At 39.0% G+C, this 13,132-nt stretch overlaps 1 long non-coding RNA gene across 1 annotated transcript; it reads left to right on the plus strand.

Annotated features, from left to right (window-relative positions):
• The first annotated feature begins 1,944 nt into the window (after positions 1–1,944).
• Positions 1,945–11,183, plus strand: LOC141410367 (uncharacterized). Its single transcript, XR_012435286.1, has 2 exons — positions 1,945–2,036; positions 9,547–11,183. It is a non-coding gene; the product is annotated as an uncharacterized lncRNA (long non-coding RNA).
• The last annotated feature ends 1,949 nt before the right edge of the window (positions 11,184–13,132 follow it).

Raw genomic sequence — 13,132 nt, forward strand, 5'->3', positions numbered from 1 at the left:
ACAAAAATTAGCCAGGCATGGTGGTGTGCACCTGTAGTCCCAGCTACTTGGGAAGCTGAGGCATGAAAATCACCTGAACCCAGGAAGAGGAGGTTGCAGTGAGCCAAGATCACACGACTGCACTCCAGTCTAGGTGATAGAGTGAGACTCTGTCTCAAAAAAATAAAAATAATTTTTAAAAAAATTGTCCTTAACACTATTAAGGACTCTCTCTCTCTCTCTCCCCCTTTATCCCTCCTCTACAAATGTTAACTAAAATAGTCACTGTTGCTCAAATAGGCCCTGCATTTTCACAGTTGCAGTGTTCATCCTACCCTTCAGTTGACAAGGAATATATTTTATCTTCTAGCTTTCACCGCCATTTACAACTCACCATTCAAAATCTTACTCATTCTCCACAGTTGAGGTTGAATAATTTTACCTCTAGGAAGAGTTCCCTGCTGCCTCCAATCGAGTAAGAATTGATTACACCTTTAGCTGATAGAAAACTGTCATTGCCTTTAATTAGTGCTCATTTCTTCCTACCTTATTTTACTCAAATTTGTGCCTACCCACCACAGTCTCTAGGATCCAGTAATTCCATTTATTCAACAAATATTACTGAATGCAACGCACCAGCCAAACTTCCAAGACAGCAAAGTCCATGTTCTCATGGAACTTACACAAAGTAGCAGAGGGTGCGATACAGACAGTAAATAAGTAAATAAGTGAATAAGTAAATTTTCAACATTGTTAAGAAATATAAATATGTGAAAGAGGGCTTTGTGATTGAAAGTGACTGATATAAATGGTAGGAAACACCACTAAATCAGAAGGTCAAGGAATTCCTCACCCAGGAGGCGGTTTCTGAATTGATACTTGAATGTTGAGAGGGAACCAGTGTGGGCAGACCAATTGGAAGTACATGAAGTACATGACAAGTGTGGGAGAAGGAAGTGAGGAGGTCAGAGGCAGGAGTCATCTTCAAGTTTTGAGCCAGGAGGCCATGGTGGTTGTGGCATAGAGGGTGAGGGGAATAGTGGTGGGGGAATAACTATTGGATGACTTTTAATGGAAACTGCCTTCCCAATTATAATCTTGGAGGGCCTCCTTTGGCAATAGAGAGAGCATAGAGAAACTTTAAATTCAGTCTGAAAAAAATGTGAACTTTGAAGATAATTAGAAAGCACCAATTACTGTTTTTCCTATGTTGCCCCGAAAAGTTACTGCAAGGTATTTGTGGTATAACTGATTTCCTCTCTACTAGCCTTTGCCACTGAGATTCAACTGGTATTTACTGAGCATCTGTCATGAGCCTCACACACGCACTTATCTAACCCTCACGACTGGCTGAAATGCGTCTTCTTATGCTGCATATCTATATACACATATATGTGTATATATATATTTTTATATACATACATACATATGAATGTGTGTATGCATATATTTACATATATTTGAAAGTTCTGGTAAGTGCCCATATTTGTCTTATTAACAAGGGTGTAACTGTGCATTGAGAGCTATCTTTAAAAACATTTACCAAAATGAGGAAAATAAAACTAAAAAATTGTTAAACAGTTGCTATGTTTGAATGATGGGGTTTGGAGTGATTTTTATATTGTCCTCCTTTTTTCATTTTTTAATAATTTACTGTATTGTTTTGAGTTTTCCATAAGTTTATATAACACTTAGAATAAGAACAAAAGCCATAATGCTATATCATCAATTTTTTTTTAAAGGGCCCTCTGAAGCTTATTGGCTGATATGGTTTGGCTCTGTATCCCCACCCAAATCTCATCTTGAATTATAATCCCCACCTGTCCAGGGAGGGGCCTATAATCCCCACTTGTTAAGGGAAGGAGGTGATTGGATCACGGGGGTGGTTCCCCCATGCTGTTCTCGTGATACTGAGTTCTCATGAGATCTGATGGTCTTATAAGTGTTTGACAGTTCCTCCTTCACACACTCTCTTCTGCCACTCTGGGAAGAAGGTGCCTGCTTCCTCTTCCTCTATGATTGCAGGTTTCCTGAGGCCTCCCAAGCCATGCAGAACTGTGAGTCAATTAAACTTCTTTCCTTTAAAATTACCCAATCTCGGGTATTTATTTATAGCAGTACCAAACTAATACATTGAGAACAGCCTAATGCGCTGGACATGAGTCACCTCTGTTTTGTGCTGAAGGCAGCTGAGAAATTGTCACTAATTATAGCAATAGCTACAATGCTGTATTCTCCTTTTCTTTCCAGTTAGAATAAAAATAGAGTATGTAGATTAATAGCCCACCTGACTCCCACCTACCCTTATATGATCATGAAGATTTTCCATTTCCTTGACCTCCTTTGTTTCAGAGCACATTTTGTTGCCATTTCATTATATTTTAACTATTTAGTGTCAGTTTCCCCACTGGAGAGTGAGCTTCCTAAGAGTTTTCTGCCTCTTTTTATTTTCTATGGCATTCTCTACACCTAAAATAATTTCTTGCATGGTGGAGATGTTTAACTATTATATGTATAACAGGTGGTATAAATATATTATAAATTTAGTTCATCCAATTACCCTTCCAATTAGCCACAGTTTACAGATGGGGAAAATGAGGGTCAGAGAGAATAATTGGCATGCCGGTGTTGCAGCTCTACTAGATGATGAAGTCCCCAGTGTTTCTGCCTGCCTACCCTCCTCTCTATTTGTACAGGTGCTTATTTTCTCCTTTGTCTCTGAATATCTCTATCGTTAGCCATTCCATCTTCCTACATCGTTAGGATTATGCCATGACCTACTCTATCCGGACTCCCTTTGCACATGTGCTGGAGTCCTAATCCCAGACCTACTTCAGTGACTGTGCTGTCTGGTGACATGCTGCCTCTCCCTGCTACAGTCTGTCCACACGGGTTCCACCTCCTTGCATCCTCCTGTCTCATGTTATCTCCTTTCAGTCCCACCTGACATCATCCACTCATCTATCCAGAATGATTTTGCGCACTCATAGCAAAGTTAAAGACTTCTGATTCCTTTTAATCCAGATCTGACCCTGGTGAGCTATTCAAAATAATGGCTAAGGAGGGAAGTCATAAAACATGGTATACACATACATGCATGTGTGCAGTTAGCCTTTTAATTACACATTTGTCAATCTTTTAGAAGGTAAAGTTCTTTTGAGCATAGATATTGTGGTTGGCATTCTGTTAATTTTATCTTGAATAAAATCACACAATTTTTCATGCTTAATTTTTAATTTTTATTACTTTCAAGTGGAGTAATATCTTTTACATGATCGCAAATGAATCTGAAGGTAGATCATCTTTATTCTCATGATTATCTTCCAAACTTTAAGTTAATGTGCTCTTACCACATTACACTGGGATGTTTTTAGTCATCTTTAACAAGTTTCAACTGAATTTTCAAATACATAACTTTCTTTTTACATTCTTATACCCCTATTTGAGATAATATTTTATTCTGTAACAATACGAGAAAAACTGTCATAACAGTTTAGAAAACAAACACATATAACTTTTAAGAAGCATACCTTGTAGAAAAATAATATGGTGCATGAGTCAATTGTCTAAATTCTCTGAGCAGTTATTGTGCCGCGGATATTAATAATGCTTTTTACAAAAGATATCAGAACCTTAAAAGTTTCTACTCTACTGAGTTTTGCCTGCCTAACTGTATCTCCTTCCAAGCCCTGTTGATAGGTCTTCTCCCCACTGTTGCATGTGCGTGTTCCTCTGTTAAAATATCTACTGTCAGGGTCCACTTCTCTGGGAAGCCCTAACTCCTTGCAGATAAACCAAGATATCACATCCCCACAGTCCTGCTGGACTCTGACATTCCAGGAAGCTCAAGGCAGTTTTTTTTCTCTCTTTTTTAGAAAAATCCCATTTGAAATGTACAAAGGGTGTTGCACGTTGACTCCAATCATAGTTAAAGATGCTGAACCTGGAGGAGAGAAAGCACATTTAATTCAGTTAAAAGCATAGCTCATTTTCCCACCCCCACCCAATCAGGCAATTATAGCAAGGGGGGGGGGGGCAGAAGTTTCTCTCACATTTCCCTCATAAAACATAATTCCACCACCAGCTGCTCACCAGCATTTTGTTGTCTCCTCAACAGACAACAAAATGACAAAACAGATCAGCAGAGGGTGATCTGCCAGCATCACCAATGAGATGCAACTCCCCTCCAACCTGCCTGTCATTAGGAAACAGTTTTCTGTTCCTAAAATAAACCTTCTGAAATCACTGCCTTTCTACATCTGTGCTTCTACCTAGGAGAGAGAGATGTTCTCCTAACTCACAACAGGTGCTGAGATATGTCAGGAGAAAGAGGAAGAACTATGCATAAGTAATGAGAGGCAGAGGGGCAGTTACTCAGGCTTTGAGACAGAGATATTTTGCTCATGATATCTACAGCAGTAAGGAAATTTAGAAATTTGGTATTAAGTGTGTGTTAAAATAGGATCCCTAAATAGGAAACCTACATTTTGTCACATCAGTTCCTTATTTTTTATGTTACTCATTTTCCTTCTGATCTTACTATACTCTTTATCCACATCACCCATCTTTTCCCAGTTCCTCTCCACCAATACTCATTAAGAACCTATTAAGTATAAATGTATTAAATGTTTTACGTGCAGGAAAAGAGGGCTAGAAAGAATATTTCAAACCTAAACTGGCAATAGCTGCTTCTGCCCTGCAGGCAGGGGGCATCATAGTATGGACATAAACTTTAACTCCCCATTCCTCGGTAGACAGAGGGGCAGAGAGAAGGAAAGAAAATGTGAAAAGTCAGACAGTTCTACTTTGTCTCTAAGAAGAAAGCACATGATGAGAGGTGTATTGTATACCAGAGCACATTAAGAAATCTCCATATAAGCAAGTGGAATGGAGAGCTATGTTGGCTTATTTAAAAATAAAAATAAAAATTTAAAAAAACACACGACACCCACCACCAACAAAACCCCAAATCCCAAAACAAAACCAAGAGGAATTAAGCTTTCAGGAAGCACTAGGTGCTAGAAGGGTCAGTGCCTGACAATGGGAGGCCTAGAGATTTCAGAAGACAGTAGGCAAAAATCCAAGGTTCTGTGTAATTCTCCCGGTGCTGTTACAAAAGTTCAGTAAAACTGGTGGCATGCCCACAAGTCTTGATGAGTAACAATTTGGAGGTAGGATCCAAAGGAAAGGAATTGAAGATTAGACATGGAGGAATGTGTCAACATTCAAGAGATGATAAAATCATGGGTTGACAGAACTCATTCAATGCGGCTTCAAGAACAAAGGTATCCAGTGAGCACTTACATCCCTACCCTCAATGCGTCCAGGAAAAGTTTCAGAATGGCTGAATTGTGTACAGGTAGTTGTCTCATTGTGCATGCAATAGAGTAAAGGCTGATTTCCTTGGAATATTAAAGACTGGACAGTCCAGCTGATACCAAAGCATATACATGAATCCCCCAGCAGGTGTTAGCATTTCCATTTGACAGGTGATGAAGCTGACATAAGAGAACTTATATTATTTGTTCAAGGTTACATAATTAAAAGCAAAGCTATAAAGAAGCAAGCTATTGGTTTTGTACCATGCTAAGGTATTTTAGGGATACCTAAATATCAAACATTTTGTAGGTTATTTTACTTATTTGATCCTTATTATACCATAGGACTAGTTTCATTTTACTGATGAGGAAAAAGTATGTTATTTGTAATTAAGCAGTTTTACTATATGCCATATTTTGACCATGATTTTAATCCATTTTTTTCTCACTGCTAACCTGTGCATGAGATTAGGACTTTCCTTGAGATCAGGATGCCTACTGTTCTATTCTGGTCATTTGGGGCCCATGTTTTAGGGAGAGAAGCCTTTTAAGGGAGGTTATACAGTTTTGGAAAAAAAGGGGGGCAGGAAAAATGAACTCTATTCTCAGAGGAATGAAATATCAGCAGTCCACGTTGTTGTCACAGATAATCTTCTAAACAAGTCAGGAACATCAGAAAGAAATGCATGACGAAGAGCACTTTGAAGTTTTCTGAGCTTCCATTCCTCTCATAAAACTATAAAGTCTATGTGCTTACTTACATAACTAAAAATATTTATAAGAAAGTGAAAATGGTCCATGTTCTTGTTTTAAGGAGCAATGAGAAATTTTGGATCTTTACAACCTTATTTCATCAACCAACAAGGCTCGGGGTGGGGGGGGGGGGGTGGAAATAAACCACATGGATGAAATGGGTAGTGACAACCTCAAAACGCCAAGAACAAGGTACACTTTGGAAATTGTATCACAGAAAAAAGGATGATATGGTCCTGAGATGGTGGCCCTGACACTTAAGGAAGGAGAATATATGATTTCCTGATATGATTATCTATTCTATCCTCCCAGTTTTTCTGTAAGTCAATATGGATAACCAAATGTATAAGAATAGATTATCCTCATAAGTGATATCAGAGTTCCTCCTGAAGGTAGCTATGCTCACCACTATACCAATGTCACACAAGGTAGGTCGTCTCAAGAGGGAATATTTTTATTTAGAAAATGAGTTGATGGTCAACCATTTAGATGTGAATATGCATACTCAAGTGTGGAATCTGGAAAGAGACTTCAGGGAACAAAGGAGAGCAAAATTGTTATGTATAAAAAATGAATAAGATTTGAAATATTGTTGGATTCCCAGAAAAAAGGGTTGCAGAAAGAGTCAGAAAGATTTCTAGGGATGGGTTGCAGTATTGAGAGGCACACCTCAGCTATGGCAATTCATTGATTGTGGAGACCCAGAAAGAACATCTAAGAAGAATGAGTCCTAAAACTCAACATCCACTGTGAAGCTGGCTTATGAATATCCCTCTCTGGACAAATTTTCAGTAAAGCTAGCTACACACTCAAAGGCCTTGTGAGAGTCACTTGAGTTGCTTTTGTTGGTACTAAAATCCAGAAGCACATTTGCATTCTCTGTTTAGAAAAATTAATATAGGAAAAGCACTAGTAAAAGCCTTCAGGAAGAGCACAAATCCAAAGGTGTATATCAACTTGAGAAGTTTAGCACTCTAAGAATTAACAAGTGTCTTGTTGGAAGTGAGGGGCATTGGACTTTGCATAAGTCATATAATGAAGTTTGAGGCCAGTAATTTTTTTAATCCTAAGAGGTCAAGTCACTGATGCTAGGATCATATATATTTGAAACACGCTGATTAAAACAAACCAAAAGCCTGGGTTAAATGAACAAAAAATTGTATTAAAATAAATTATAGTGTATTTGTAAGAAAATTTCTATTAAAAATACAGGAGAGGCCTTATCATGATCTTCTCCAAGTCTTAGTTAGATCAGGATTTTATAACAGAATGCCATAGCCTAGGTGGCTTAAGACATTTATTTCTCATAGTTCTGGAAGCTGGAAGTCCAAAATTAGAGTGCCAACATGATCAGGTTCATGGTGAAGACCTTCTCCCTGATCAGGTCCTCATACAGCTTCTCCTTAGTTTCTACAGGAAGAGAGAAAGAAAGATATGTTGCCTCTTTCTTTTTTTATAAGGACACTGATCCCATCATGGTGGCCTTACCTCCATTACATTACCTAAATTTAATTACCTTTTAGAATCCCCATCTCCAAATGCCATTACATTGGAGATTAAGGTGTGAACCCCAAGTATCTGAGATATGTCTCAGTCAATGTAGGAGGTTTACTTTGCCAAGGTTAATGACACATTCATGACACAGCCTCTCAGGAGGTCCTGAGGACCTGTGCCCAAGGTAGTCGGGATACAGATATCTTTTATACATTTTGGGGAGACAAGAGACATCAATATGTGTAAGGTGAACATTGGTGCAGTCCAGTAAGGTAGGAAAATTCAAAGTGGGGGTTTCCAGGTTAGAAGTAGATAAGAGACAAATGGTTGCATTCTTTTGAGTCCTTGATCAGTCTTCCACGGAATACACAATTTAGTCTGGCTCAGTGATTCTGCATTTTTTTACACAAACAATAGAGAAGAGGAAGAAATCAGATATACATTTACCTTAGGTGAGTTCTGTCTGTCTTTTGTCCACGAGGAATTTTCTTGTGGGCAAATTGCAGGGAGGTATGTAGCTTCTTACCTTTTTAGCTATCTTTTTTTTTTTTTTTTTTTTTTTTTTTTTTTTTTTTTTTTTTTTTGAGACGGAAGTCTCACTCTGTTGCCCAGGCTGGAGTGCAGTGGCGCGATCTCGGCTCACTGCAAGCTCCGCCTCCCGGGTTCACGCCATTCTCCTGCCTCAGCCTCCCGAGTAGCTGGGACTACAGGCGCCCACAACCGCGCCCGGCTAATTTTTTGTATTTTTAGTAGAGACGGGGTTTCACCGTGGTCTCGATTTCCTGACCTTGTGATCCGCCCGCCTCGGCCTCCCAAAGTGCTGGGATTACAGGCGTGAGCCACCGCGCCCGGCCCTTTTTAGCTATCTTATTTGGAATAAAATGAAAGGCAGGTTTGCCCTAAGCAGTTTCCAGCTTGCCTTTCCCGTTGACTTAGTGATTTGGGGAGCCCAATATTTATTTTCCTTTCACAAAGGTTTTGACATATAAATTTTGGGTGGACACAAACATTTAGTCCATAGCATTACCTTGGCTCATGGCCCACCAGGAGCAAGGACCAGTCCTGTCAGTGGATCATGCCCAGTCCTGATTTGACTGTTCCGGGTATGCCATTTGCCTCACTGTACCATGACATGGGCATATTCAGCAAAAGCAAGCTCCCAGCACCATCTTTGAACAACTGGGCCAAGTGGGGAGGGCGTTGAACTAAATAAACATGTGTATGTTGAACTAGAACAGTGTTTACAGAGCCCCTAATATATAGTTATAAAAATATATTTGTGAACTTACTAAACATAATTATTTTATGTAGACAGCCTTGAAAGAATTTTATTTTCTTCTTTTTTTTTGGTTACTCTGTATTATTTAGTCTTCCTAATAATTATTTACTACTGCATTTTTAAAAGTATAAGCATATGTTATTTTTAGCATCATAATTATATAGTTGCAATGTATTATTGAAGGATCATTGAACTCTGGAGGAGACCAGGAACATGGTGGGGGTGGTCTAGTGATGTCAGTGTAGGCGTCCCTATGGCCTGCCTGTCATCAGCATCTGTCAAACAGAGCCAAGTATACAAACACTTCTTAAAACACTGTTATTCTCGAGGCAAATAAATCTGCTGCTAGAAAATCACAGTTGCATTTCCATTTCTTCAAAGAGAAAAGAAATTTTATGCTGAAATATTCAGCCTAGGAATACCAAAGGAAGCCCAGTAAATGAATTATGCTCCATTCCCCATGATACAATGCAACATGAATCCTCAGAAATTTACAGGCTTCAGCAATACCAGTGAGTTATATGGTCACTTCAACTTACAGAAATAAATAGTTTCATTTCAATGTCTACATTGCCACACTCTCTCCATCATATAGCTGGCCAGTTTAGCTATAAATTTGACAGTCAATACATTTCTAAAGATTATACGGGTTTCCAAGATTTGTTTTGAAAACAACTTCAGCATTTCTTTTTTCTTATTTTCTTTTCTTTTTTTCCTGTTCAGGTAGAGTTAAAGGTGTTATTCCTTCTGCAGGAAATGGACACCAAAATGAAAGTAAATAACTGAGGGCTCATCAGCCCATTCACTCATCCATCCATCCATTGAGGAATATTTCTGAATAGAAATGCTGCTACTTTCATTTACTTCTGATGAAACTTACTGCACTTTATGTAGACCATCTAAAACTGGTTTATGTATCCATACAATATGGGAGTGATAACTCTTATGTCTCAGACTATTGGAAAGATTAAATGAAGTTATGTATACAGAGTACTTCTAATAATTCCTTTTTCTCCAGTTGCAGGACAGAGTATAAAAACTGTGATTCAGATGCCAAAATACTGAAATTTTAGAGTACTTCCTTTGACTATTTCTGTGACATACAGGACATGTATAGGGAATTGTGACTGTCCAGCAGACATGTACAGAGTGGACTGTCCCTAAGCTTCAGGAAAGTCTGTAGTGCAATGTCTCTATAGTTTGTTTGGTTGTATTGAGAATAATCTCTCTTTTTGAGATGGAGTTTTGCTCTTGTTGCCCAGCTGGAGTATAACGATGCAATCTCGGCTCACTGCAACATCTGCCTCCCAGGTTCAAGCAATTCTTCTGCTTCAGCCTCCCAAGTAGCTGGTATTACAGGTGCATGCCACCACTCCAGGCTAATTTTTTTGTATTTATTATAGACAGGGTTTCACCATGTTGGTTAGGCTGGTCTCGAACTCCTGACCTCAGGTGGTCCACCCGCCTTGGCTTCCCAAAGTGCTGGGATTACAGCCGTGAGCCACTGCACCTCGCTGAGAATATTCTCTGTATATGTTTTCTTCTGCATTTAAGCAGTTATACTAAGTCATTTTAACTCTTTGCGGGCTTCCCCACCTCACAGAGAGGTGAGCCAGGATTTTTCCCAATCACTAGAACTAATACTTCATTGAACCTTGACAAGGTATTCTGCTGCACTTAGCGACCCACAAAGCATAGTTACACCTGGGATTTCATCATGCTACACACTCTCCAATATTTATCAGATTATAGGAGATTAAAAAAAAAAAAAAAAAACCTTTCCGTCTTTAAAGGGCTCTAAGAAGACAGCTCCGTTCCCTGTTCCGAAGCAAGCTAAAGCCCTCTAGCTCTGTTAATACCTTGTGGCCCCCACTTTCTACTACCTGGATTCTGCTATTTGTGCTTTTGTTGGTTGAATGATTCCCAAGTAACCTGCCAAGGTAAATAAGTACCAACTCTACTCATGAATATTTAAGCCCAAGAGCATATAGTGGGTGGCTTTGTGGCCAGTATTGGATTTCCATATAAACCATAAGGAAGCTGTTGTGACTATGGTCGAGCCGAACTTTGAACTCTTCAATAGTGCAGTGATCCCTAGCCAAGCTGCAGAGTCTGGAGACTGCATTCTGTATGCCAGGGTCCACCTGTGGTATAAATGGAATGGAGCCCTTGTCCCCTCCATGTTCTGAGACTGCTGGGCTCAGACACTGCCCCATTGTCTCTGCAGCATCTCTGCCTCCACAGCAATAAGAGAGAAGAAACTCCTGGGCCGTTTCTCACCCCTACCTGCCACCACCTTTGTTAACAGAAACCACTATGTCTGTTAAGGTTATAAATGGTTTTATATTTGCACCAGAAAATTATTTTATTTGCTGTTATTTTCGATTGAACGTTTTCTTAGACATTTTCTAGTGTTCAATGCAGCGGTAGACAAAGAAGTAGGACATGTATTCAACATCCATTTCACCATTTCTGCATTTTTCTTCTAAAATGTTATTTTTTTTCTATTTATATTTTGTGATGGATGTTTGTCATTAGCTATCTTGAGAGTAGTTGTGATGGTTAATTTTACATGTCAACTTGGCTGGACCATAATACCCAGGTATTTTATTTGTTCAGAAAGAACTCTGGATTTGAGGGTGTTTTTTTTTTTTTTTTTTTTTTGGATGATTTTCTGGGAGAGTATTTTTTTAATGAGATTAACATTTAAATTGGGGGACTTTTAAGTATAGCGTGTTACCCTCCATAATGTGGGTGGGTGTTATCCAATTACTTGATGTCCTAAATAGGACAAAAATACTGGCTGAGCAAAAATACTTCCCTGAGCAAGAAGAAATTCTCCCAGCAAACATTCTTTCAACTTGAACTGCAACCTCAGCTCTTCCTGGGTCTCCAGACTACCGGCCCACTTTGCAGATTTTGGACTTGTCAGCTTCCATAATTCTGTCAGTCAATTCTTAATATGAATATCTCACTTTCTGTATACACATCTCCTTGGTTCTCTTTCTCTGGAAAACCCTGACTATTATGGTGTGTTGGTCCAGTCGAAGGCAGAATGTTACATATTAATAGATTTTTAGGATCAGCATGCTGCAATGGTAATGCATTTGGATAATTCCATAGTCTTGAAAACATGTTGGGCACAAAGAAACACATTTTGGAACCAGAGAAGGAGGTTTGGAACTTGTCCTGCCACCTAACCACTTGTTGTGCTGTAAGTTGTGACCTTAAGCTGTCTAGTCTCTCCAGGGCTTAATCCCCACATTTGTAAAATGGTGATGATACGTGTATTAGGGTGTTTTTGGATCACTATAAAGAAATGCCTGAGGCGTGGTAATTTATAAGGAAAAGAGGTTTAGTTGGCTCACAGTTCTGCAGCCTGTGCTGCCAGCATCTGCCTCTGGTGAGGGCCTCAGGAAGCTTCTAATCACTGTGGAAAATGTGGGGGAACCAGTACATCACATATGACAGTGGGGACAAGAGAGAGCAAGGAGAGGGGGAAGTGCCACACTCTGTTAAACTACCAGATCTCACAGGAACTCAGAAACAAGAACTCTCATCAACAAGGGGATGGCCCTAAGCCATTCATGAGGGAGTTGCCCCCGTGATGGAAACACTTCCTATCAGATACCACCTCCAACACTGAAAATAAAATTTCAACATGAGATTTGAAGGGGACAAATGCCTAAACCATGTCAATAATAGTTCTCACCACTTAGGTTGTGATGAAAATGAAATGAGTTAATAAATACTACACCCACCCTGTAACAGCGACTAGCACCTAGTAAGCTCTCAGTAAAAGGAACCCATGTACAAAGAGATTGTTGTATGAAGCAGAAAGATCTCTCATCTACTGGATGCTTGCTGGATGTCTGGCACTCTAAGTGCTATATGTATATTTATTCATGTTATCTTCATAACCATTTTTTATTTTAATGTTGTCACTGAAAGAGATGAAATAATCGCCCTCAATGGTACAATTAATAAGGGATAGAGTCCAATGCCAAAGCATTTCCATCTTCCTCCAGATACCATATACTTTTATGACACAGTGTCTGAGCTACATGTGCAAAATACTTAGCCAATGCATAGCATACAGCAGGTACTCAATAAATGTAAGCATTGATATAATAATTAGTGGCCTAGGTTTTTTTTTTGTTTCATTTCTCCTGAGAAAATCTGTCAGTAAATTATGATAAACTGTTTGCTTTCCTAAGAACAAATAACATGTGGTTTGACCAAGGTTTATTGCTATTATTAATGTTGCAAAATATATTTTATATCAGAAAAATTTTACCAAGTTATAAAA

This window comes from Macaca fascicularis, chromosome 5 (genome assembly GCF_037993035.2).
Source record: "Macaca fascicularis isolate 582-1 chromosome 5, T2T-MFA8v1.1".
Classification (NCBI taxonomy): domain Eukaryota; kingdom Metazoa; phylum Chordata; class Mammalia; order Primates; family Cercopithecidae; genus Macaca; species Macaca fascicularis.